Below are 26281 nucleotides of genomic sequence, written 5' to 3'. Positions count from 1 at the left end.
GTTGATGATATTTTGTTATAGCAACTTGAACAGACCAAGACAATAATTGGTCATGCAAAGTAGGTGCTGATGCAACAGATACCACAAATGTTGAAGTGGCTTTGGAACTGGGTAACAGGTAGAGGCTGGAAGGGTTGTGAAATGTAAGCTAGAAATAAGGATGATTCTGGAGAGAGATGAGAAAGAAAGAGGAAAACTAGAGAGAAAGCCTCATCTTATTAGAGAATACCTAAGTCATCATGAATAAAAGGTGGAAAGAAATACAGATGGTAAAGATCTTTCTGCTGAGGCCTCAGAAGGAAATCAGAAACACGCTATCAGAAACTGGAGAAAAGCTGGTCACTGTTATAAAGCAGGAAAAAAATAGACTGATTTTTGTTCATGTACTAGCATTTAATAGAAGTTAGACCTTGTAAGCAATGAAATTGGATACTTACCTGAGAAGAACTCTAAGCAAAGTGTTAAAGCTGTTGCTTGGTTCCTCCTAACTGCTTATTATAGAATGCTGCTGCTGCTGCTAAGGCGCTTCAGTCGTCTCTGACTCTGTGTGACCCCATAGATGGCAGCCCACCAGGCTCCCCCTTCCCTGGGATTCTCCAGGCAAGAACACTGGAGTGGGTTGCCATTTCCTTCCCCAACGCATGAAAGTGAAAAGTGAAAGTGAAGTCACTCAGTTGTGTCCGACTCTTCGTGACCCCATGGACTGCAGCCTACCAGGCTCCTCTGTCCATGGGATTTTCCAGGCAAGAGTACTGGAGTGGGGTGCCACCGCCTTCTCCGATTATAAAATGCTACACAGGAGGAATGATTTGAAGATGGAATTACTGAGCTAAAAGAAAGCAGAACTTACCCTTTGGGAAAATTCTTAGCTTATCCATATTACAATAAATTGAGAAAGGGTATTCAGAAGAGATTACTCAGGGTGTGGGCAAGTGACTTTTTGATAAGGAAATTAGTGTGGATATAAACCATGGATCTTAACAGCCATCTTGTCAGGAGACAGGAACTATTCTTCAAGACAAGAATGACCACCTGAAAGTGTCTCAGAGGTCATCAGGGCCACCACTCCCACCACATTCCCAGGGGGAAAAACTATTCCAATGAATGAGGCCACCTCTCTAGTACAGGTGGGCCAGGATGTCCTGCCTAGGGCTCTCATGCCTGTGACCCCGTCAGACTGCTGCAGCACAATTTACAGCCAGTGCAGTGGAGCCATGACAAGAGTGGGACCCTGGCAAAGAGTCCCAGTGTGCGCAGCAACCCTCCAAATTAGAGGGAGACTTTGACAACCCAGTGGGTATAGAAGACAGAGCATCAAGCCAAAGAGGATTATTACCAAATGTTAGAGGCCTACTGGAATTTCCCCAATTAGGTTTTGAAGTTACTTTGGACCTGTCACTCTTTCCTCCCTTCCTGTTTCTCCCTTTGGAATGGCAATATCTATCCTATGCCAGTCCTACCATTGAATTTTAGGAAGCACATAAGTTGTTTGGTTTTCTAGGTTCACAGCTGGAGAGGAATTTTGCCTCAGGATAAATCATACCTCATATCTTATGCATACATGATTTAGATGACATTTAGATGAGACTGTGCAAGTTGAGCGCTGAAGAATTCATGCTTTTGAACTGTGGTGTTGGAGAAGACTCTTGAGAGTCCCTTGGACTGCAAGGATATCCAAACAGTCCATCCTAAAGGAGATCAGTCCTGAATATTCATTGGAAGGGCTGACGCTGAAGTTGAAACTCCAATACTTTGGCCAATTGATGTGAAGAACTGACTCATTTGAAAAGACCCTGATGCTGGGAAAGATTGAGGGCAGGAGGAGAAGGGGATGACAGAGGATGAGATGGTTGAATGGCATCACCAACCCAATGACATGAGTTTGAGTAAACTCTGGAAGTTGGTGATGGACAGAGAGGCCTGGCGTGCTTCAGTCCATGGAGTCACAAAGAGTCAGACAAGACTGAGCGACTGAACTGAACTGTGCACATTCAGCTTTTAAAATTGATGCTGGAGCAAGTTAAGAATTTGGGGAATATTGGGATGGAAGGAACATAGTTTGCATTTGAGAAGGGCATGGATCTGGTGTGTAGGGGGAGAAGGGCTAGAATGCTATAGGCTGAATATCTGAGTCTTTTCAAAACTCAAATAGAACTGCCTTATGATCCAGCAATCCCACTGCTAGGCATACACACTGAGGAAACCAGAAGGGAAAGAGACACGTGTACCCCAGTGTTCATCGCAGCACTGTTTATAATAGCCAGGACATGGAAGCAACCTAGATGTCCATCAGCAGATGAATGGATAAGAAAGCTATGGTACATATACACAATGGAGTATTACTCAGCCATTAAAAAGAATACATTTGAATCAGTTCTAATGAGGTGGATGAAACTGGAGCCTATTATACAGAGTGAAGTAAGCCAGAAGGAAAAACATCAATACAGTATACTAACGCATATATATGGAATTTAGAAAGATGGTAACAATAACCCGGTGTATGAGACAGCAAAAGAGACACTGATGTATAGAACAGTCTTATGGACTCTGTGGGAGAGGGAGAAGGTGGGAAGATTTGGGAGAATGACACTGAAACATGTAAAATATCATGTAAGAAACGAGTTGCCAGTCCAGATTCGATGCACGATACTGGATGCTTGGGGCTAGTGCACTGGGACGACCCAGAGGGATGGTATGGGGAGGGAGGAGAGAGGAGGGTTCAGGATGGGGAACACATGTATACCTGTGGCAGATTCATTTTGATATTTGGCAAAACTAATACAATTATGTAAAGTTTAAAAATAAAATTAAAAAAATAAAAATAAAAACTTAAAAAAAAAAACCTCATATGTTGAAACTTTATCCCCATTGTGGCAGTAATAGAATATGGGGCCTTGAGGAAGTAATTAGATTATTACAGTGGAGTCCTCATGAATAGAATTAGTGCCCTCTTAGAAGAAGCCCAAGACAGTCCCCTTGCTCCTTCTTCAAAGAGAAGAAAGGCATCTATAAGCCAGGAGAAAGTTCTTGCCAGGCACAGAATTTGCTGGTGCCTTGATCTTAGTTTTCTCAGCATCTAGAACTGTGAGGAAAAAAATAAAAAATTCTCTTGTTTACACATCACACAGCAACAGTATCCTAATATAGTAGCCCAAATGATTCAAGACAAAGCTGATAAAAGTCTTCACACTATATATACAGCACTGTGATCACACTTACTGCTTCATGATAATCTTCTCTGGGATATCTTGAGCCCTATCCTGATTTGTTCTCATTTGCCCCCTAGAAAAACCGTTTTGGTCTTGTTCATTTGTATTTGTGATAAGGGAGTATAACTAAATCCTGTTTGCTAATTTTGGTACTCTCTCTATATGCCCCATTTTTGAACAGCCTTGTCTAATATTGGGAATGGGAATAATGTAGGCTAAAATACCTATAAACTCAAATACATCAGAAATATTTGTTACTTCTCTTAAATCAAATACTTCATATCTGAGAAGGGATCAGCCACCTATGACTCACAGACTAAAGGCAGCTTACTACCTATTTTTATAAATAAGGTTTTATTAGAACAAAACCATACCATTTATTTATATATTATTTATGGTTGGTTTTATACTACAATGGCTACATTGTACAGTTATAACTGAATTCTTATTGCCCTCAAAACATAAAATATTTACTATCTAAAATGTTACAGAAAAACTTTGCTCATTTTTGATAAGACTGTACAAAAAAGATGACATTTCACCTTTCTCATTTAGGTACATATCTATTCATTTTTTATTTAAATATATTAAGCATTATTATTATTAGCATCTATGGGGTTGCACAGAGGCGGACACGACTGAAGCTACTTAGCAGCAGCAGCAGCATCTTCAATCATAAGGTGTATTTTTAAAATTATGTTATAAAATGATTTCAAGTATTACATTACCTAATTTTCAATTTTCCTATAGGTAGATAGAGTGAATATAAAATAGTATTAAAGTTTTAGTATCAAATCCCATTTTATTTTCCTAATTTAATTCATTTTATAGACTTTAATTAATCCTTACCATTTTTTGTTTTCTCCACCTTGGTAACACAGTAACTTTGAACATGGAATATGACCCATGTGAACCTGATTAAAATAAAATATCAATATTATCAACTGATTGGTGCTATTGTAAGTGTGAGGAAAATTATTAGTACATGACAGAATGTCGTCAATGACTGCCATCATGATCATCACTCTATATGTAGAGCTTCAGCTCTGAAGAAATATTTTCTGAATTTAATTTTGAAGTATTCCACTTAAATAAGTCAAGTGACTCTCCATTTCTACAAATTACACCCAAATTTAATGGCTTAAAATAATAAGCATTTATTACCTCCCATTTTCTGTGGGTTGAGTTGAGAGTTTCTTCATTATTGCAGTCAAGGTGTTAGTCAGGGTTGCACTATCTGACCGCTTGACTGTGGCCAGCGAATTCTTTTCCGAGTTTACACTCACAGTGGTCTATAGAAGGCCTCAGTTCTTGGCTATCTGCTGGTTAGAGGCCTGAGTTACTCACCATGTGGGCCTTTTCTCAAGACTTCTTGGGAGATCTCATACCGTGGTAGCTCACTTCCCTTTGAGCAAGTGATCTGACAGAGATCAAAGGGGAAGCAAACGTGTCTTGTATGAAAGAGTCTGATAAGTCACACAGTACATTTTAACAACATTCTGTTCACAATAAGGAAGGCACTGCATCCAGTTCACACTCAAGAGAAGAGCATTGGGCTTCAAAGGAAAATAAAAGTATATAGGCAGCTCTGTGTTCTGGTACAAGTGTTTCTGTTCATCTTAGCCATAAATACAGAAAGGAGTATTCACCTATTGAAGGAAAGACTACCAGAGTATGTGGATAAACAGTTGACCCTTGAACACCTCCAGGAGTTGGGGGCATCAGCCCTTGGTACAGTTAAAAAACCCAATATAACTGAGAGTCAGCCCTCCTACACATAGTTCTGTGTCCACAGTTCTTCATCTGAGGATTCAACCAACCATGGATTGTGGAGTGCTTCACTAGTTACTACTGAAAAGATTCCGCATATAAGTGGATCTATGCAGTTCAAGCCCACATTGTTCAAGGATCAACTATATATTAAAATTGCCTTACTCAATTTGCCTCAATTTCCCCATCTGTAAAATGAATATAATTAATGCTAGAATTAAGATTACTGTTTTGGGATTACCAACATCTAAATCATATAGATAAGAACCTCCCACATGTAAGCAATCTAAAAATATTAGGTAATATTAGAAGTTTGGTTTACTTTTTCATTTTTATAGAATAATGAGGACACTGTTATTCTCACTTTATGCTTATTTCATTACATCATTATCTGAAATTTAGGATTTATTTTCATTCTTTGGCAGAAAATTTGCCTGTCAGTTTCAATTATTGGTATGGTGAAGGAAAAGCTTGCTTGCTTTTGTTTCCCCGATGTAAGAATTGATATAACTTTTCAGTTATCAAAATGCTTCTCAATTTGCTTTTCTGTCAGTGACTACCATATGTTTCCTTATGTTATCCATGGTATAAATAGGCCACTTAGCAAAATACTCATAGTCACCTTTCTGTATTTATGACTAAAATTAACACAAACACTTATACAGGCATACAGAGCTGCCTACATATTTCATTTTTCTTTGAAGCCAGAATATGACATTTTAAAAACTAAATGTTTAGATTAAGGTATAATTGACATATAACATTAATATTAGTTTCAGATATACAATACTATGATTTAATATTTTTATATAGTGTGAAAGAATCACAATAAAACCTTTATATAATTCACATTCCTCTGTTGCTTATTTTGTTACTTGTTTTTCATTTTCTGAAATTTTACTCTATCTGCTTAGATTCAGAGTATCACAAATTACAATGTTTGTAGTGTAGTCTCATCCTATGAAATGTTAAACGATAATTATGTCATCAGACATACTGCCTCTTTGGGATATAAACACACAGACACATTTATACATAAGCCAGGCAAGTCAAATTGTCTAGTTCTCTGCTTTTTTGGTAGACATAAGAGCAGTTGAATATATACACATTTATTAATAAAATGGATTTTGGGGGAGATACTATATCACTCTTTTCATAATATTTGCTTGTTTTATTCGGTTTGGGGACAAAGGTTCAAATGTTAGAATAAAATAACATTTATATCAAGTAGGACTTGGTAGGTAGAAAAGATTTTCGTTACAATTGAAAAAAGCTGAAAAGCAATCACAGTTTATAATTTGTAGCAGTTTTCAGCCTTAACCTCATTCTCTCTGGGGAAATTCCTCTAACTCTTTTAGACTGGGCAAAAGTGTGCTTGTATTTCATCTCACAGCAGTCTGCTTTTTTCCTTATCAAAGCACTCATCACACATTATTGTATTTGAAGTTTGTATTGTCTGAATACAGTAAAGGCTCGAAATGATGTGCTGGCAAGATACAGTGGATTCTCTGCACACGACTGTATCTTCAGTGGTTTTGCACACATTTGTGAAAAAATAAGACTGGAATATATATTTTGGAAGAAACATTGAAAAAGAGTTTTAAAGTTAGGATGAGGTTTACAATATGCCTAGTGAGGATTTGATCTCCATAGAACTTCCTTCATTCCAACCACAACTTGAACACTAAAAATATTTGGTAGACTCAGACAAGAAGTCTGGAAGAATTAAAATTAATGAAAATATAATTAGTTTATGATGGAATTTTCAATTATTACCATATGTAAATCCCTGTCTGTTGAGGCTGTAAGTAGGAAGCTGAATACCGAGCTCTACTGCAACTATCATCACTCTCAGAAACAAAGTATTATGAATACATGCAACAGAGACACAGCTTAGTACACTCTTTCTTATATCCATAACTTCTATAGGATTATAATCAGTTTATAATGAGTTTAAATGGAGAATAAGAAATATGCAAAATGATGTATTTAACTGCCAACAATCTTCCAAAGGGTAGGCACTAATTGTTAATAAACTTTAATAACTATAGATGATATTTAACAGCTACTGTATTTCAAGCATTATATTTGGTATTTTATGAATGTTACACTATGTAATCCACACAACCAAGCCATAATGTGCTGGAGATATTACACTGAAATTAAATTTGGGTTCAGATCATAAGTTTACCATTTATACATACCTGTATATCATGAGCAAGTTAGATACTGTGTGTAAGTATCAATTTTCTCATCTGTCAAAATAGAGAAAACAATTTCCTTAAATTTACTTATCATGTTAATAATTAGTGATAATTTTTATTACATTTGTACATATACAGAGCTAGCAAGCAGCATATTATCAGTCTATATCTCTATAGATTGTATATGCACCAGTTTTTTTCTCTTTTTTAATATATTTATTGTGATGCAATTAACATATGATTATCTTATTTTCAGCTATGCAACATAATGATTTGATATTTGTATATATTGCAAAATGATCACAATAAGTCTAGTAAACATCCATCACCATACATAATTATGATACATGCTAGATTTACACATTTTTTATATCTTCCATTTCACTTAAAAACATCCATGGTAGTTTACTCACCATGAAATAGACCAGACGTTTTTGTTTCATTTCAGTTTCAATAGCATGTCTGTGCTACTCCTCAATCTTGGGAAATCTTCCCCAATGTGTATACTTGTGTTTGCCTGCATGTGAGTATGTGTTCTTTGTGTTCATAAAAACATATCAAACCACTTGGTAACATATTCTGTTATTTTTTTTAAGGTACAATGGAAGATTATAAATGGTTTGTAAACACTTGCCACTCCTTAGGTGACCCAATAAATAACTACTGTGAAGACTTTAATAGAGATGCTGTGGTCCCCTGGAGTAGTTCAAATTCTAACTCTCAATTCAGACCTTTTTTTAGAGAATACTTATATAACTTGCCATAAATAAAATGCAAGTCATTTTGGTTCTCACAGAAATCAGTTTAAGTTTTCCCACTGAAGCCAATTTAGTTTAGTTATCATATTTTTCTCTTTCTACTTCCAACATATGATTATCTAAGGGACCGAATACATCTTCTAAGAGAATCATATATCATTCACAGTGCTCAAAATACCCACAGTGCTCAAAATTTAAATAACTTAAGCATAACATGCAGGGTATGAATTTGTCAGATTAGATAATATTCATGAAGTAATTCAGTTGCCAAAATAATTTGCAAGCATTTCACTTTTTTAAATTGTCAATTATGTCCCATAATTTTGAATTTTGAAACTCTGTAAGAATTTTAAAGATTACAATTTATAATCTCAAAAAACTGACATATAATTTATTACCCTCTGTCTATACAATGTAATAAACTTATTGGCCATAATATTTCTCATAGCTGATGAGGAATTTCTTGTGGATAAAACCAAATGCCATATGCATATAATATACTTCATATAGTTCTCTAAGTATCCTCTATAAATTATATTCTAAAATTAAACTGGACATGACAGAATATTCCAAATAATCTACTTAAACTGATCCAAAAGTAATATGAAATTCAAAGTTGGTTTAAAATTGAATCATTGGACAAACTCTCTTGACAATAAGAACTTACCTGTCTATAAGTAAACCACTTAGTAATTTAAAGATTCTATCATTATCTCTAATTTACCTAAAAATTCCATCATTAAAAGCTATTAACTAACCTTCAGTTGATTCAAGAAACAATGTGAGTTGGGTTCCTAATAAAGTTATACAACTCAATAGATTTTCTGTGAATAGAATGAGCTCCAATATCTTATTAGACTTGTAAATGTAAATTTTAAATGGAAACATTCTTTTGAATATGAGAGCAGTTTATAGCCTTATTCTGGCACAAAGTGACATAATAAACTGCTAGAATTTTAATTTAAAGCAAAGTTTAAAGGCCGTTGTGGTTTGCCAAGATTATCCTCCATAAAAATTTCTTGAATATTTATTTGTCAACAACTTATGTGATTATCCTAAGTTGACATGAAACCAAAAGTGAGCCAAACACTCTAAAATACTTTTGGAAAGCAAGAAATTTTTTTTCTGGTTATGTTTTAATGATGAAGCCAATAAACTAAAGGAATCTAAGTTAAACAAGGAGAATGGGGGTGGGTAATGAGGAGTCAGCTTTTTCAGTGAAAACTTACTATTCACAAATTTAGAGACATTTTATTTCTAGGTTTTCAAAAAACTTTGTGAGAGTCAACTAGAGGTGCTTCTTTGCTTTCAACGTTCTGTCATGGATATTACTTTTACATTGAGGAAATTGCTATAGACTGATATTTATTTATGCTGTGGGGATCAATACACATTGAATTAGAAGAACTTAAACTCATAATTCTGAAAACTAATGAATGTCTTTCTCATATTTAAGAAATCACTGCTATGTTTTTAAGAGTTCTGTATTGAGTGATAAGGACAAATTGAAATTAACACAATGGAGTGGAAAGCCTTTGTTAATTATGACTGTTTACCTGGCAGTCTGTTAAGCACACTTAGGCCACAAAAGCAAATTCTTTGTACGTTCTCTAAAGTTTAGCAGTAAAGCAAATAGGACACATAAAATTTATTCGCTTTTTTACATATGTGCGTTTACGATCTGGATCTTTTAACTTATACCAGAACAGCCTTTGTAATGCAGTGACAGTTTAAGTAGGAGAAGGTTTTTCAGAATGTAAAGCAGATAAAAACAAACCCGCTCTGATTAAAGTACATTTGGGGAACTCAAAACATTGCTTACTTGGCCCTTGGCTCCCCCTCCCTCACCACTTCTAATAAGTTTGTGTATCTTTAGAACTCTGATGGTTTGTAGTACACCTCTTCAAAAATACTGCCTGGAAAAGTAAGGTGTCTGTCTTTCTCTCTTCATCTGTCCAAATGATTTGAATGGTAGAAAACTCCACTGGCACACATGGGCAGGATCTTTCAGTAAATTCAGTGGCATTTAATATGTTTACAGCTCAGTTCAGTTCTGTCACTGAATCGTGTCCGACTCTTTGCAACACCATGGACTGCAGCATGCCAGGCCTCCATGTCCATCACCAACTCCCGGAGTTTACTCAAACTCATCTCCATTGAGTCACTGATGCCATCCAACCATCTATCTCATCCTCTGTCGTCCCCTTCTCCTCCTGCCTTCAGTCTTTCACAGCATCAGGATCTTTTCAAATGAGTCAGCTCTTAACATCAGGTGGCCAAAGTATTAGAGTTTCAGCCAAAGTATCAGAGTTTCCAATGAACACCCAGGACTGATCTCCTTTAGGATAGACTGGTTGGATCTCCTTGCAGTCCAAGGGACTCTCAAGAGTCTTCTCCAACACCATAGTTCAAAAGTATCGATCCTTTGGCACTCAGCTTTCTTTATAGTCAAACTCTCACATCCATACACGACCAATGGAAAAACCATAGCCTTGACTAGACAGACCTTTGTTGGCAAAGTAATGTCTCTGCTTTTTAATATACTGTCTAGGTTGGTTTTAGCTTTTCTTCCAAGGAGCAAGCGTCTTTTAATTTCATGGCCGCAATCACCATCTGCAGTGATTTTGGAGCCCCAAAAGATAAAGTCTGTCACTGTTTCCACTGTTTCCCCATCTATTTCCCATAAAGTGATGGGACCGGATTCCATAATCTTAGTTTTCTGAAGGTTGAACTTTAAGCCAACTTATTCACTCTCCTCTTTCACTTTCATTAAGAGTCTCTTTAGTTCTTCTTCACTTTCTGCCATAAGGGTGATGTCACATGCATATCTGAGGTAATTGAAACTTCTCCCAGAAATCTTGATTCCAGCTTGTGCTTCATCCAGCCCAGCATTTCTCATGATGTACTCTGTATATAAGTTAAATAAGCAGGGTGACAATATACATCCTTGAAATACTCCTTTCCCTTTTGGAACCAGTCTGTTGTTCCATGTCCAGTTCCAACTGTTGCTTCCTGACCTGCATACTGATTTCTCAAGAGGCAGGTCAGGTGGTCTGGTATTCCCATTTCTTTCAGAATTTTCCACAGTTTGTTGTGACCCCACCATCAAAGGCTTTGGCATAGTCAATAAAGTAGAAATAGATGTTTTTCTGGAACTCTTTTGCTTTTTTGATGATCCAGTGGATGTTGGCAATTTGATTTGTGGTTCCTCTGCCTTTTCTAAAACCAGCTTGACTATCTGGAAGTTCACGCCTCATGTACTGTTGAAGCCTGGCTTGGAGAATTTTGAGCATTACTTTACCAGCACAAGGCACCTGCAATTGCTGGACCTTCATACTTGGCATAGGCTTTAAAATTCTGGAATACTTACAATTTTATCAAGTGTGGGTGGAAAACAGGAATAACTATGGGTTTTGCCTATGTCTTTTCTGAGGGTATCATTCTCAGAGATGTTTGCATTGATTTCTTTAAGCTATTTTGTGCTGTTAGGTAGTTAGAATAGGTAAAAGGAGTCCAAAATGGAGGTGGCTAAAAGACAAAGAAGGGAAAAGCCCAAGAAAATAGAACAAAGGAAGGTCTGAGGACCAGAGTGAGGACCTCAGGTCAAAAAAAAAAAAATCAGCACTCCTGGCTAGTCCAATTTACATAGGGCAGGCCCAGGGGGAGGAGAAAAAAAATCATAAAAAGAGGAGCCAAAATTGGGCTGGGGGCTTCTCTTCTCTTCATGTCTTTTGGGTCAGCATGTCCTCACTCCTCTAGGATGTATTTTCCTTTACCTTCTAAATAAAACTGAGCTGTAACACAGAGCTATCACACTGGTCTGTCCGAGAGCTGTAATACTGGTCCATTGCTTCAAAATTTGTTGCAAAGAGACAGAACTGAGGAAATTACAAACTCCCCTGACAGTGAATTTTGCCCTCAAGCAGGATCACCTATTTTTTATTTTTCATCCAAAGTCTGCTCTCATTAACTCTTTAAAAATATGAGACAATGCTTTCATCAAGGTGTGTTTTGGGTCTATGACTTAAAACATAGTCACTGGTAAAAATATTTTTCATTGTTCTACACATAGTCATAATCTTAATATTTAAACACTGCCCAACTGAATGCTTCTTACGAAGAATTTAAAGAAAGTTGATATTCTATACATGCCATGCATATGAAATTATGATCTGCCTTGGCTCCCCTGGTGAACTGTTTACTATATTCCCTGTTGATATTTCAAACACATTGCAGACAGTTTGAAACAGTCAAGTTTTGGCAAAATCCAGGAAAATTACAAGTTTTCCTCATTAATTGTGTGCAGGCCTTTGTCTTCTACTTACTCCATCCCTACCTTCTTTTTACAGCTTCCAGAATTTGTGAGATCTCACATATTTCCTTGAATTAGTGACAAACTACAGATTACCCCTTGAAATCAATGACTGAAATGGATGAGGCAAATCAGAATTATAAATCCTAAAGGGAAGAAACATCTAGTTTTTAAAAGTCAGGATATAGAGTAGGCAAAAGCCAAGGACACTCTGAAAATCTGAGCTTAATTGTGGTCGAGTTAGGAAAGCATGGCAGGGAAAGGAAAGCAATGATTTGGCTAAAAGTGAAATGAGTGAAAAACTTGGACACCTAAGAAGTCCTTCTGTTGTATCACTTAGAGCTTTTTCTCTTGTTGTGGAGGATTTGTCAGAAGCCTTTCTATTATATTATTTGTACTCTCACAGCTTCCCCTCATCCTAGTCTACTCTAAGTATCCCTTGCAGTCTAATGCTGAAACCTAATAGGATCTGCTACAAATTCCTTTTACACTTTGCCCTGAGAATATGGAATGTGCTTTTCCTTCACTTCCCTGCCATGGGAATTAATTACCTGCAGTTTTCAGCACAGTGTGAAAGTCTTATCTGCTTTCTTTGGCAGTAAAATATTACTGCAAAGCTTTAAACTAGTTTTGAAGTTTTATTGTCTTTTTTCCCTCTAGGTTTTAATTATGGATGTTTAAAATATTTTATGTCAGTAGGTAATCTCATAGCTATTATGGTAAAAAAAAAACAATGAAAATAATCAGACTGAATTAAACTATGAAAATAAAACTTTATACACAAGGCTGGGCAAGCTTTTAAAGACCATTGTTTTACTGGGTGTGATTTTAGTGATTTGTGTAAAGAAGAATCAATATTATTTACTAATAGGCAAAAAAACAGTGGGTTATTTTCCTAAACTGGGTATCCATTACATTTAATCAGATCCAGATGATAATACTATTTATGACAGATCCCAACTTCAAAACAGAACATGAGAAGGGGAAGAAATAATGATTCAAACCTTACAGTTCCATGCATCAGTACATGTTCCTGGTTTCAGGGGGAAAATAAAGTTTCAATATAAATTTGGAGAGAGTCAGAAGGACAGACATTTTATGTTCCAAGAGTATTCTTTACTTCTTTTGGGCATGGTTTAAGCAGTGTATTTTTTTTTAACTTAAAGCAAATAAACAAATATAAATAAATTAATTAAAATAAGTTATGCAATGCTTCCAAATAAACCAAGTATTCAAATGCATTAAAATTTATGAAAACTCATTTTTTGTTTATAAAAAAGGAAGTGATAAAATCCAAATGTACAAGTCTAGTCTACTGACCTGCAAGATTTTAAATACTTCCTCTTATGCTTTATACATTTCACCTCTATTTTTTTAATGCACATATTCAATTGTGCATAAATTTTCTGATTGGATATTTTAAACACAATTTATTCTAATTAATATTTTTCCATAGTCAATCTATAGAATATGTACATTCAGTCCAATTTAGAAAATGAAGTATAATATTACATTTGGTAGCAATAAAATATGCTCAAACATATTTCTGGTTAATGAATTAGGTAACAAAATGAAAATCCAACTTGGAGAGAAAATTATTAAGATTGTCATACCTTTTAGTGTTTGAGACTTCTGTAACTATGGTTTTTTTTGAGAGCAACTTCAGTCTTGTTTAAATATGCATAATTGATGCTTGCTTATTCATGTCTAGTGAAATAGTCTTATTCATAAAAAAATTAATACATGAAGATAAATTTCAGTTACCATATTTTAAAATAATATACATTTGAAAAATTATTTACTCATTTTGATTTTCCTCAACATACATAATTTAAAATCAATAAAGTTATTTACATATAATAGATTTGCCTGAAATTAAAGACTTTTCTGATTTTCTGTCATTACTTCAAAATTTGGAAATTGTCCTATCTAAGTCAGTTATTACCTATTAAGACAGGATAAACTTCTGTTTCTTCCACTTGCATATTAACATGGTCTTTGTTTTCAATCCTTAGAAACTATATATTATCAAGTATTTCATTTTAATATACTTTTAGTAATTATACTGCTATAGAAGGCATAATTTTCTTATGAAAGAAGAAAAAATTAAATATGCTTTGAATCTTCAGAGGTGGAACTGAAATATAATTATTTCATGGTAATTCATTAAGAGTTTTTAGATAAATTCAAAGTATATTTGTTTTCTTTCTTTAATATTTTTACTCTTTCTTATGTGAAAAATGCTTCTAGATTCTTAAAACGTATAGGCTCATTGAAAGTATAAATAGTCAACAAGAGAGCACAATATTTAGTTGTTCCATCTATATAATATAGGAAATAAATATTGCTCTGATCTATCCCTAGTGGTTATTTCAGTAGAGCCTAAGAGGGCACCAAAAAGAATATGCTGAACCCGAAAAGAAAACTGCCTGCTAAAACATATATTTAAATAGGACAAATTGTCTCCAACATAATATTCAAATTATACATTATACAATTAAAAATATTTTGTCATAACAAGAACCAAGGAAATCACAAATTAAATGATAAAAGTCAGTCAACCAACAGCTAAGAATCAATTATTGGAATTATCTGACAAAGATTTTAGAGCAGAAATCTTAAAATAGATTCAATAAGTAATTATGCATTTATTTGAGACAATTGAAACAATAGAAAATATCAATAGAGAAATAGAATTTATAAAAATAAGCCAAAGGGAAATGTAGAACTGAAAAATAAAATAACTACATTAAAAACTTATATTGGAAGAGATCAATAGTAGAGTGTCAGTGATACAGAATCAGTGAGGGTGAGGACAGAGCAATAAAATTTATTTGAAAATAGAAAAAAAATGGTCTGAAAAAAGAAAAAAGCAGGCTCTTTGAGACTAGGGCATAAGGACAATATTTAACATCTGTATCTTTGAGTCCCAGAAAGTAAAGAGAAAGCACGTAAGCCTTAAAGGTTAAAAAGACATACAGATGGCTAACAAACACATGAAAAGATGCTCAACATCACTCATTATCAGAGAAATGCAAATCAAAACCACTATGAGGTACCATTTCACACCAGTCAGAATGGCTGCAATCCAAAAGTCTACAAATAATAAATGCTGGAGAGGGTGTGGAGAAAAGGGAACCCTCTTACACTGTTGGTGGGAATGCAAACTAGTACAGCCACTATGGAGAACAGTGTGGAGATTCCTTACAAAACTGGAAATAGAACTGCCTTATGATCCAGCAATCCCACTGCTGGGCATACACACTGAGGAAACCAGAAGGGAAAGAGACACGTGTACCCCAATGTTCATCGCAGCACTGTTTATAATAGCCAGGACATGGAAGCAACCTAGATGTCCATCAGCAGATGAATGGATAAGAAAGCAGTGGTACATATACACAATGGAGTATTACTCAGCCATTAAAAAGAATACATTTGAATCAGTTCTAATGAGGTGGATGAAACTGGAGCCTATTATACAGAGTGAAGTAAGCCAGAAGGAAAAACACCAATACAGTATACTAACGCATATATATGGAATTTAGAAAGATGGTAACGATAACCCTGTATACGAGACAGCAAAAGAGACACTGACGTATAGAACAGTCTTATGGACTCCGTGGGAGAGGGAGAGGGTGGGAAGATTTGGGAGAATGGCATTGAAACATGTAAAATATCATGTATGAAATGAGATGCCAGTCCAGATTCAATGCACGATACTGGATGCTTGGGGCTAGTGCACTGGGACGACCCAGAGGGATGGTATGGGGAGGGAGGAGGGTTCAGGATGGGGAACACATGTATACCTGTGATGGATTCATTTTGATATTTGGCAAAACTAATACAATTATGTAAAGTTTAAAAATAAAATTAATTATAAAAAAAAAAAAAGAAAAAATGATAGCTTAAAATTTCCCAAACTTGGTGAAAGATGTAAACTTATATATTTCCAAAGTTAAGTGAACCACACATAGAATAAGTACTAAAATGTTTACACCAAAACATATATCAGAGTTAAATTTCTGAAAACTAAAGAAATAGCAGGGATACTGGAGTGGTTTGCCATTTCCTTATCCAGGGGATCTTTCTGACCCAGGGATTGAACCCTGGTCTCCTGCACTGCAGGCAGATTCTTTACCAACTGAGCTATCAGGGAAGCCTAAACTCTTGCACATATGGTTAATTCATGTTGATGTATGACAGAAATCAAACCATTATTGTAAGGCAAACATCAATCAATTAAAATGAAATAAATATTAGAACAAACAAAGAAACAAATAAACTGTTGAAAGCAGCCAGGGGAAAACATTAGTGTGTTACTAGTAGCAGAACAGGAGAAGGCAATGGCAACCCACTCCAGTACTCTTGCCTGGAGAATCCCATGGATGGAGGAGCCTGGTAGGCTGCAGTCCATGGGGTCGCTAAGAGTCGGACACGACTGAGCGACTTCACTTTTCACTTTTCACTTTCATGCATTGGAGAAGGAAATGGCAACCCACTCCAGTGTTCTTTCCTGGAGAATCCCGGGGACAGGGGAGCCTGGTGGGCTGCCATCTATGGGGTCACACAGAGTCGGACACGACTGAAGCGACTTAGCAGTAGCAGAACAAAGTGGAGGAAAATGGAATTCTCATTAAAAATCACTGAGGCTGGAAAGGTGCACAAAAACATGTTGCAAGTCCCCAAAGAAAATAATTTTACACTGTGATTTCTATATTCAGTTAAAATATCCTTTAGGATTAAAGGGGAAATAAGGATATGTCCAGGTCAAGGAAAATTTAAAAATTCACCGCTCACAGACCTACTGATAAAAGCTGACTGAAGCTCTCCGATAAAAATAAGACAATGATAGAAAAATGACTGGAACTTTAGAAAATAGTAAAAAGAAACAGAGTGGGTGAAAATATGGGTAAAAACTTTTCAGGAGGTTCTTAAATTGTATTTGATCAAAGCAAAAATTACATCTATTATATTGCTCAGTATATGTAGAGAGAATGACTGAGACCATATTTAAAGCAGGAAGAGTAAATGGATCTTGTAATAAAGAATCTATGCCATATGGTGTCCCACCAGCCTTAACAGTCTTCACAACTGCCAGCAGTTTCTTAACCACATCCACCTTTATCCAGAACACAAGTATAATATTTCATTGCTGGTATCCTCCTCCAAGGAGATTTGATACACTTATTAGGACATATAAATGGTAACAAAGGAGCTCACATACAGAGATGGACTGCTGTCCAACACGGTAGAAGCCTCACCACCTTAGTTTTTTGATTTGCCAAGAGTTACTCTATCTCTGACACTGACAAAAAGTGAAAAGTCACTCAGGTGCTTCTGAGTCTTTGTGACCCCTTGGACTGCAGCCTGGCAGGCTCCTCTGTCCACGGAATTGTCCAGGAAAGAGTACTAAAGTGGGTTGCCATTTCCTTCTCCAGAGGATCTTGCCAATCCAGGGATTGAACCCACCTTGCAAGCAGAATCTTTACCATCTGAGCCTCCAGGGAAGACCTTGACATTGTCAAGAAACAGCTATTTACCCTCTCAGCATCCACAATGTGAAAACAAATCCAACGTATTTAAGTCTTTTGGATCTTGGAAACATATTCCTCACTTATAAATTTTACTTCAGCCCCTATGTTGGTTTGTATAGTCACTAAATTGTTTCCTACTCTTTGTGACCCCATGGACTGTAGCCTACCAGGCTCCTTTATCCATGAAATTTTCTCCAGGCAAAAAGAATGGAGTGGGTTGCCATTTCCTTCTCCAGGGGATGTTCCTGGCCCAGGGATAAACCTGAGTCTCCTGCATTGGCATGCAGATTCGTTACTGCCTAGCCACCAGGGAAGACCTAAGCCCATATAGGCTGTTGCAAATCAGACCACCTTGAATGTAATTTCCCAGAAGTCTCTAGAATCTGTCCAAATTGAATAAAAATATCACTCCCACTGTATCCCTGAGACTTCTTTACCATAATTCAGTTCAGTCGCTCAGTTGTGTCCAGCACTTTGGGACCCCATGGACTGCAGCATGCCAAACCTCCCTGTCCATCACCTACTCCTGGAGTTTACTCAAACTCATGTCCATTGAGTCAGTAATGCCATCCAACCATCTCATTCTTTGTCATCCCCTACTCCTCTCGCCTTCAATCTTTCCAAGCATTAGGGTCTTTTCAAATGAGTCAGTTCTTCCAATCAGGTGGCCAAAGTATTGGGGTTCCAGCTTCAGCACAGTCTTTCCAATGCATATTCAGACTGATTTCCTGTAGGACTGACTGGTTGGATCACCTTCCTGCCCAAGGGACTCTCCAGAGTCTTTTCCAACACCACAGTTCAAAAGCATCAATTCTTTGACACTCAGCTTTCTTTATAGTTCAACATCCATACATGACTATTGCAAAAACCATAGCTTTGACTAGACAGACCTTTCTTGGCAAAGTAACATCTCTGCTTTTTTAGTAAGCTATCTAGGTTTGTCATAGCTTTTCTTCCAAGGAGCAAGCGTCTTTTAATTTCATGGCTGCAATCACCATTTGCAGTGATTTTGGGGCCCCCAAAAAATAAAGTCTGTCACTGTTTCCACATCTATTTCCCATGAAGTGATGGGACCAGATGCCATGATCTTCATTTTCCGAATGTTGAGCTTTAAGCCAACTTTTTCACTCTCCTCTTTCACTTTCATCAAGAGGCTCTTTAGTTCTTCACTTTCTGTCATAAGGGTGGGGTCATCTGCATATCTGAGGTTATTGATATTTCTCCTGGCAATCTTGATTCCAGCTTATGCTTCATCCAGTCCAGCATTTCTCATGATGTACTCCGCATATAAGTTAAATAAGCAGGGTGACAATATACATCTTTGAAATACTCCTTTCCCGATTTGGAACCAGTCTGTTGTTCCATGTCCAGTTCTGTTGCTTCCTGACCTGCATACAGATTTTTCAGGAGGCAGGTCAGGTGGTCTGGTATTCCCATCTCTTTAAGAATCTTCCACAGTTTGTTGTGATTCTTTACGATAGAGCTTTTTGCAATCTGTCCTTAGGCCTCCACAACTCCACTCTTTTCACATGCTAGCAAAGTAGTGCTCAATATTCTGAAAGATAGGCTTCAACAGTGTGTGAATTGAGAACTTCCAGATGTTCAAGATGGCTTTAGAAAAAGCAGAACCAGAGATCAAATTGCCAATATCCGTTGGATCATAGAAAAAGTCACTTTCTTAAAAAAGAAAAAGAGAATTCCAGAAAAACATCGATTTATGCTTCATTGACTATGTTAAAGCCTTTGATTGTGTAGATCACAAGAAACTGTGGAAAATTATTAAGGAGATGGGAACACTAGACCACCTTATCACCTCCTGAGAAACCTGCATGTAGATTAAGAAGCAACAGTTAGAACTGGACATGGAACAACAGACTGGTTCCAAATTGGTGAATGAGCATGTCAAGGCTATATACTGTCACCCTGTTTATTTAATTTCTATATAGAGTACATCATGAGAAATGCTGGGCTGGATGAAGCACAAGCCCAAATCAAGATTGCTGGGAGAAATACCAATAACCTCAGATATGCAGATGACACCACCCTTATGGCAGAAAGTGAAGAGAAACTAAAGAGCTTTTTGATGAAGGTGAAACGAGAGCATGAAAAAGCTGGCTTAAAACTCAACACTCAAAAAGTGAAGATCATGGCATCTGGTCCTATCACTTCATAGCAAACAGATGGGGAAATGATGAAAACAGTGAGAGACTCTATTTTCTTGGGCTCCAAAATCACTGCAGATGGTGACTGCAGCCACGAAATTAAAAGATGCTTGTTCCTTGGAAGAAAAGCTCTGACAAACCTGAACAGCCTGTTATAAAGTAGAGTCACTTCTTTGCTGACAAAGGTCTGTCTAGTCAAAGGCATGGTTTTTCCAGTAGTCACGTATGGATTGGTGAGTTGGACCATAAAGGAAGATGAGAGCTGAAGAATTGATGCTTTTGAGCTATGGTGTTGGAGAAGACTCTTGAGAGTCCACTGGACTACAAAGAGATCAGACCAGTAAATCCTAAAGGAAATCAGTCCTGAATTGGAAGGACTGATGATGAAAGCTGAAGCCCCAATCATTTGGCCACCTGATGCGAAGAGCCAACTCATTAGAAAAGACCCTGATACTGGGAAAGATTGAAGGCAGGAGGAGAAGGGGATGACAGAGGATGAGATCATTGGATGGCATCACCGACTCAAATGGACATGAGTTTGAGCAAGCTCCAGGAGATGGTGAAGGACAAGGAGGCCTGGCATGCTGTAGTCCCTGGGGTCGCAAAGTGTCAGACACAACTGAGCCACTGAATAACTTAGGCCTCCTGGAGATTCTGTACCCACAATAGCTTTAAGTTGCTCATGGCATTCTGGTACAAGACACTGCACACTTTAGCCCCACATGGCACACTAATCTTTAGATAAAAACTATCTGTATACTGAAATTCTCTAGAACAGCAGGCTCTGACAGGATCTGAATCCATACACTATGTACCAAGTGGCCTGTTCTGCTCTGGGTCATTATGGTACAGTCTGCAAGCTGTGTATAGCCACCAGTGTCTATTTTTTAAATAAAAATTGTATCTACAGGACAGAGTCAAATCTGAGCCCTCTAGTACACCATATCTATGGAAGTTAGTGGCTTCTACTGTCCTTAAAATCTTACCTTAAGAGCCTACTGCACAGGAGGAAGCCATCCTTTGCCCAGACCTCTTGGCTACATTTGAAACTTTTTGGGATCAAGTGAGTGAACAGCAAGGGAGTTAGTAGGCAGTGGATGATATTGAACCATAACCCATGATGGTCCTTGCTGCTGCTATTCATCCCTTAATCAAGACGTCCCAGATCATCAGCAGGACCCAAAAGTTGTGATGATCAGCCTGTGCTATACTTGTGCTGTGCTTAGTCGGTCAGTTGTGTCCAGCTGTTTGCGACCCCATGGACTGAAGCCTGCCAGGCTCCTCTGTCCATGGTGAATCTTCAGACAAGAATATTGGAGTAGGTTGCCATGCCCTTCTCCAAGGGATCTTCCCAACCCAGGCATCAAACCCAGGTCTTTTGAATTGAAGGCAGATTCTTTACCGTCTGAGCCACCAGGGAAGCCTGACAATTGGCCTAACTTTTAATCTTAACACTGCAGACCCTGGAAAAACTGCCCCACCTGCACATGTTAAAAGGCTCTTGGGATATTTTCACTGATCTTAACTACTTGGACCAGCCAGCAACAGCAATTTCTTATCCAAGACTGCCTCCTTTGGGATAAAGAACACTGTGAAACTCCTGTCTCATGCTGCTGCTGCTAAGTCACTTCAGTCGTGTCCGACTCTGTGGGACCCCATAGACGGCAGCCCGCCAGGCTCCCCCGTCTCTGGGATTCTCCAGGCAAGAACACTGGAGTGGGTTGCCATTTCCTTCTCCAATGCATGAAAGTGAAAAGCGAAAGTGAAGTCGCTCAGTCGTGTCCGACTCTTAGCGACCCCATGGACTGCAGCCTACCAGGCTCCTCCATCCATGGGATTTTCCAACAAGAGTACTGGAGTGGGGTGCCATTGCCTTCTCTGCCTGTCTCATAGATATCCAAAATATAAATTGAAGGTGAAAAAATGCCTCTGCATTTGATGGCCACATTACAAGGTCCCACCAAGACACTCAGTGACCATTAATAGTGACCAACGCACACATTTCACTTCACAGAATACTTACGTTTGAGTTCTTGAATGAAACATTCAACAGAAAATTCACCTTCCTTACCTTTTTTATTTCCTTTTTCCCTCCCTCCTTTCAACTTCCTTACTAGCTCTGGGCAATGAATATGTGTAAACATGTCTTAATGACACAATTTCAATAAAACATGGTGTATTTCAGTTACCTCACAAACATTAGGGGTAAATGCAATGAAAAGTCTGAATTTACTTTTGACATTTGATAGATAACGATGTTTATGCCTCAATATTCCCCACTCCACCATTATACCACATCTAGGGAAGTTGATATCAAAGCCCAAGTATTCTGTTCTTTGGGAATTTCAAAACTATACAAGCCCCAGATCACACATAACAATCTTATTCCAATTCCAAAGATAATCATTAAATGTCTTTAACAGTTGAGGATTAAGCATAATTCTTATATAATAATTCTTCATAATTATACCTTAGCCAAAATTCTTTTCCAGTTCTCTCAAGTTATTTGTGGACCTGCTTGGGAGCTTTTTTGCTCATTATGTGACTGGAAATAAACATTTCATACCTTTTCTGGGCACACATGATATTACCAGTCTAGATATCTGAGCCAATTGTAGACTGGGTGGGGGTCCACCACTCCTCTATGAGCTGACTTTAACAGACCATTTATGAAGTAGGCTTTCAACAGCTAACCTGGAGGGGTAAAATGTCAATATTAGTAGGCTGTAACAAGTTATGTTAAAGAATCCTAAAAAATAGAATATTGAAATAACCCATCAGTTCAGTTCAGTCTCTCAGTTGTGTCTGACTCTTTGCACCCCATGAATCACATGAGGCACACCAGGCCTCCCTGTCCATCACCAACTCCCAGAGTTCACTCAAACTCATGTCCATCAAGTCGGTGATGCCATCCAGCCATCTCATCCTCTGTCGTCCCCTTCTCCTTCTGCCCCCAATCCCTCCCAGCATCAGGGTCTTTTCCAGTAAGTCAACTCTTTGCATGAGGTGGCCAAAGTTCTGGAGTTTCAGCTTCAGCATCCTTCCTTCCAAAGAACACCCAGGACTGATGTCCTTTAGAATGGACTGGTTGGATCTTCTTGCCGTCCAAGGGACTCTCAAGAGTCTTCTCCAACACCACAGTTCAAAAGCATCAATTCCTTGGAGCTCAGCTTTCTTCACAGTCCAACTCTGGAGGTCAAAAAAAGAGAACCAGGGGAATGAGAAAAAGGAAACACACAAAAAACGAGTAATACAATATCAGATGTAATTATCCAAATATAGAGATTCCAGAATGGATTCCTTTGAAAGATCCAATTGTATACCATCTAAGAAACTCACATTAAATACAGTGACACAGCTAAACATAAAAAAGAGGAAAAATATCCATCATACTAATGTCATCAATTAATAAGCAGGAATAATTTTATTCATATTAAAATACACCACATAGCAAGGATAATTACTAGGGACAAAGAGGGACATTATACAATGATAATAGGCTTAATACACCCCAAAGACATAGTGATCCTAAATGTATAAACACAAAACAAGAGATCTTCAACATACATGATGAAAATAACACTTGATAGGGATGAAAGAGGAAATTGACAAATAAGCAATTACTGGGGACATCAGTGCCCCACATTTAATTTTTTCCACAGTACTGGACAAAATTTAGTAAAGATATAGAAGAACTGAATAAGACTATCAATCAAAAGAATATAGTTGATATTTATAGACTGCTTCACCTCCAAAATGTAGACTACACATTCTTTTCAAGCATCCATAGATTTACCATTCTAAATCATATCCAGGTTTGTAATATAAACATTGACACATTTATCACAATTGAAATCATACAAACTATATTCTTCGATCAAAATGAAACCAAACTGGAAATTAATAATAGAAACAGGGAAATATAAGGAAACAGGAAAAATGACAGAAAAGATACTAAACACTTGGAATGTAAACAACATGCTACTAAACAACCCATACCTCAAAGATTATATCTCAAAATAAATAGAAATATATACATAGGTCTAAATGAAAGTTAAAATATTTTATATCGAAAATGTGTGGATGCAACTAGAGCAGTAAAAAGAGGGAAATATTTAGCACTAAATGCTTTCATTAGAAAAGTTTCTAATCAGTAATCTTAATCCCTGACACTAAATTGGACCAACAAGGTCAAAAAAAAAAAAAAAAAAAACCAAAGCAAGCAGAAGGAAGGACAATAGTAATACAAATAAGAGCAGGATAAAATGAAATTGAAAAATGGGAAACGGTAAAGAAGAATTAATGAAACCAGAAGTTATTTTTTTAAGAAACAATATCATATATGAAATGAATCGCCAGTCCAGGTTCGATGCATGATACAGGATGCTTGGGGCTGGTGCACTGGGATGACCCAGAGGGATTGTACCGGGAGGGAGGTGGGAGGGGGGTTCAGGATGGGGAACACGTGTACAGTAGTGGCGGATTCATGTTGATGTATGGCAAAACCAATGTAATATTGTAAAGTAATTAGCCTCCAATTAAATAAATTTATATTTAAAAAAATAAAAGTAAAAAAAAAAAAAAAAGAAGAAACAATAAAAATAGCATGCCTCTAACAAAACTGGGACTTCCCAGGTGGTGCTAGTGGTAAAGAACTCACCTGCTAATGCAGGAGATGTAAGAGATGTGGGTTTGATACTTGGATGGGGAAGGTCCCCTGGCGGAGGAAATGGCAACCCACTCCAGTATCCTTGCCTGCAGAATCCCATGGACAGAGGAGCCTGGCAGGCTACAGTTTATAGGGTCACAAAGGGTCAGACATGACTGAAGCGACTTAGCACACACTAACAAAACTGTTAAGAGAAAAAGACAGATGACACAAATCACAAATGTGAGGAATGACATGCCCATCAAGTTAAAATTCAAGTTTAGGTCTGACAATTGAAATTACCAATCTTGTGTTTACTTTCTATGTGGTAGAAGCCTGACCCAAGCAGATTTCTCCCTGTTCCAATATACACAAATAGAAAGAAACAAAGCAACTAACTGAAACAAATAAAAACATCCAAATGAAATTATTGATTTGAGTAAGGATCAGCAATTTTAATAAATTGGTTTAGGAGGGGGCCAGATAATTTTATAATAGCAACATAGAACTATGCACATAACTTTGCAAAGGGAAAGCATACACAGGGAAAGAATTGGATTGCTTTTATTGTAATCCAGTAGTAAGTCAGATATATATGTGTAACAGATAACATCCATGATGTATTCACGTCAAAGTTTAATATCAGATCATCAGGAGGAACAGGGAATAAACAAACTAGACTTCATCATACAGATGCAATGAGACAAATAACAAATATAGGGCAGTCTGTGGAATAGCAGGCCTGATCTCTTCAATAAGTTAATATCTGGAGAAGGGACTGAACTGTATGAAAGGGAGCCAGAAACATTCAACACAGTGTGATACCTGCTCCTGAGTTTGGTACTTATTTTGACAAACCATATTAAAAGGACATTTTTTAAATTGTGCCTGTTTTTATAAACCAGGGTATGCTCTGTAAAAAAAATAAAATAACCAGCACATATATTAAAATATTCCTAGACATTAAAAAAAATTAAATATGAGGAATGAAATGGGATATCACTACAGATTTTACAACCACTGGAAAAATCATACAGGATACTTTAAAACAATTATATGTTCATAAATACAACATCTTAATACAAATTACCAAAACTCAACCAAGAGGAAATAACCTGAGTTGTTTTGTAATTACTAAAGAAATTGAATTTGTAATTTTAAAAGTTCAATAATACCAAACTTAATACCAAATTCTATTTCAGTACATAATTTGCCATTCACTGGAAAAGTGTCAATTTTTTTAATCTCTTCTAGAAAATAGAAGAGAAAGGAACACTTCTTAACTAGTTTTTATTGGGTTAGTGTTGTCATAATAAAACTAGAGAAAGGCAGTAAAAAATGAAGACAACTATGGACTAATATCTGCATAAATTTAGACACAAAAATTAAGAAAAATATGAAAAAAATCAAAACAAACAATGTATAAAAATAATTATACACAACAAGAAAATAGGACTTACTTCTATTATGGAAGCCTGGCTCAATATTAGAAAATCATATAATGCAACCTATCATATTAACAGGGTAAAGAGAATTCCCTAATGATCCAATGGTTAGAACTCCATTCTTTCACTGCTGAGGGCCTAGGCTCAATCCCTGGTCAGGGAACTAGGATCCTACAAGCCACATAGTGCAGCCAGGGGGGAAAAAACAAAAAACAACCCACCACCAACAAACAAAACAA

This window comes from Bos mutus, chromosome 17 (genome assembly GCF_027580195.1).
Source record: "Bos mutus isolate GX-2022 chromosome 17, NWIPB_WYAK_1.1, whole genome shotgun sequence".
Lineage (NCBI taxonomy): Eukaryota > Metazoa > Chordata > Mammalia > Artiodactyla > Bovidae > Bos > Bos mutus.
This window is presented reverse-complemented; position numbering follows the sequence as displayed.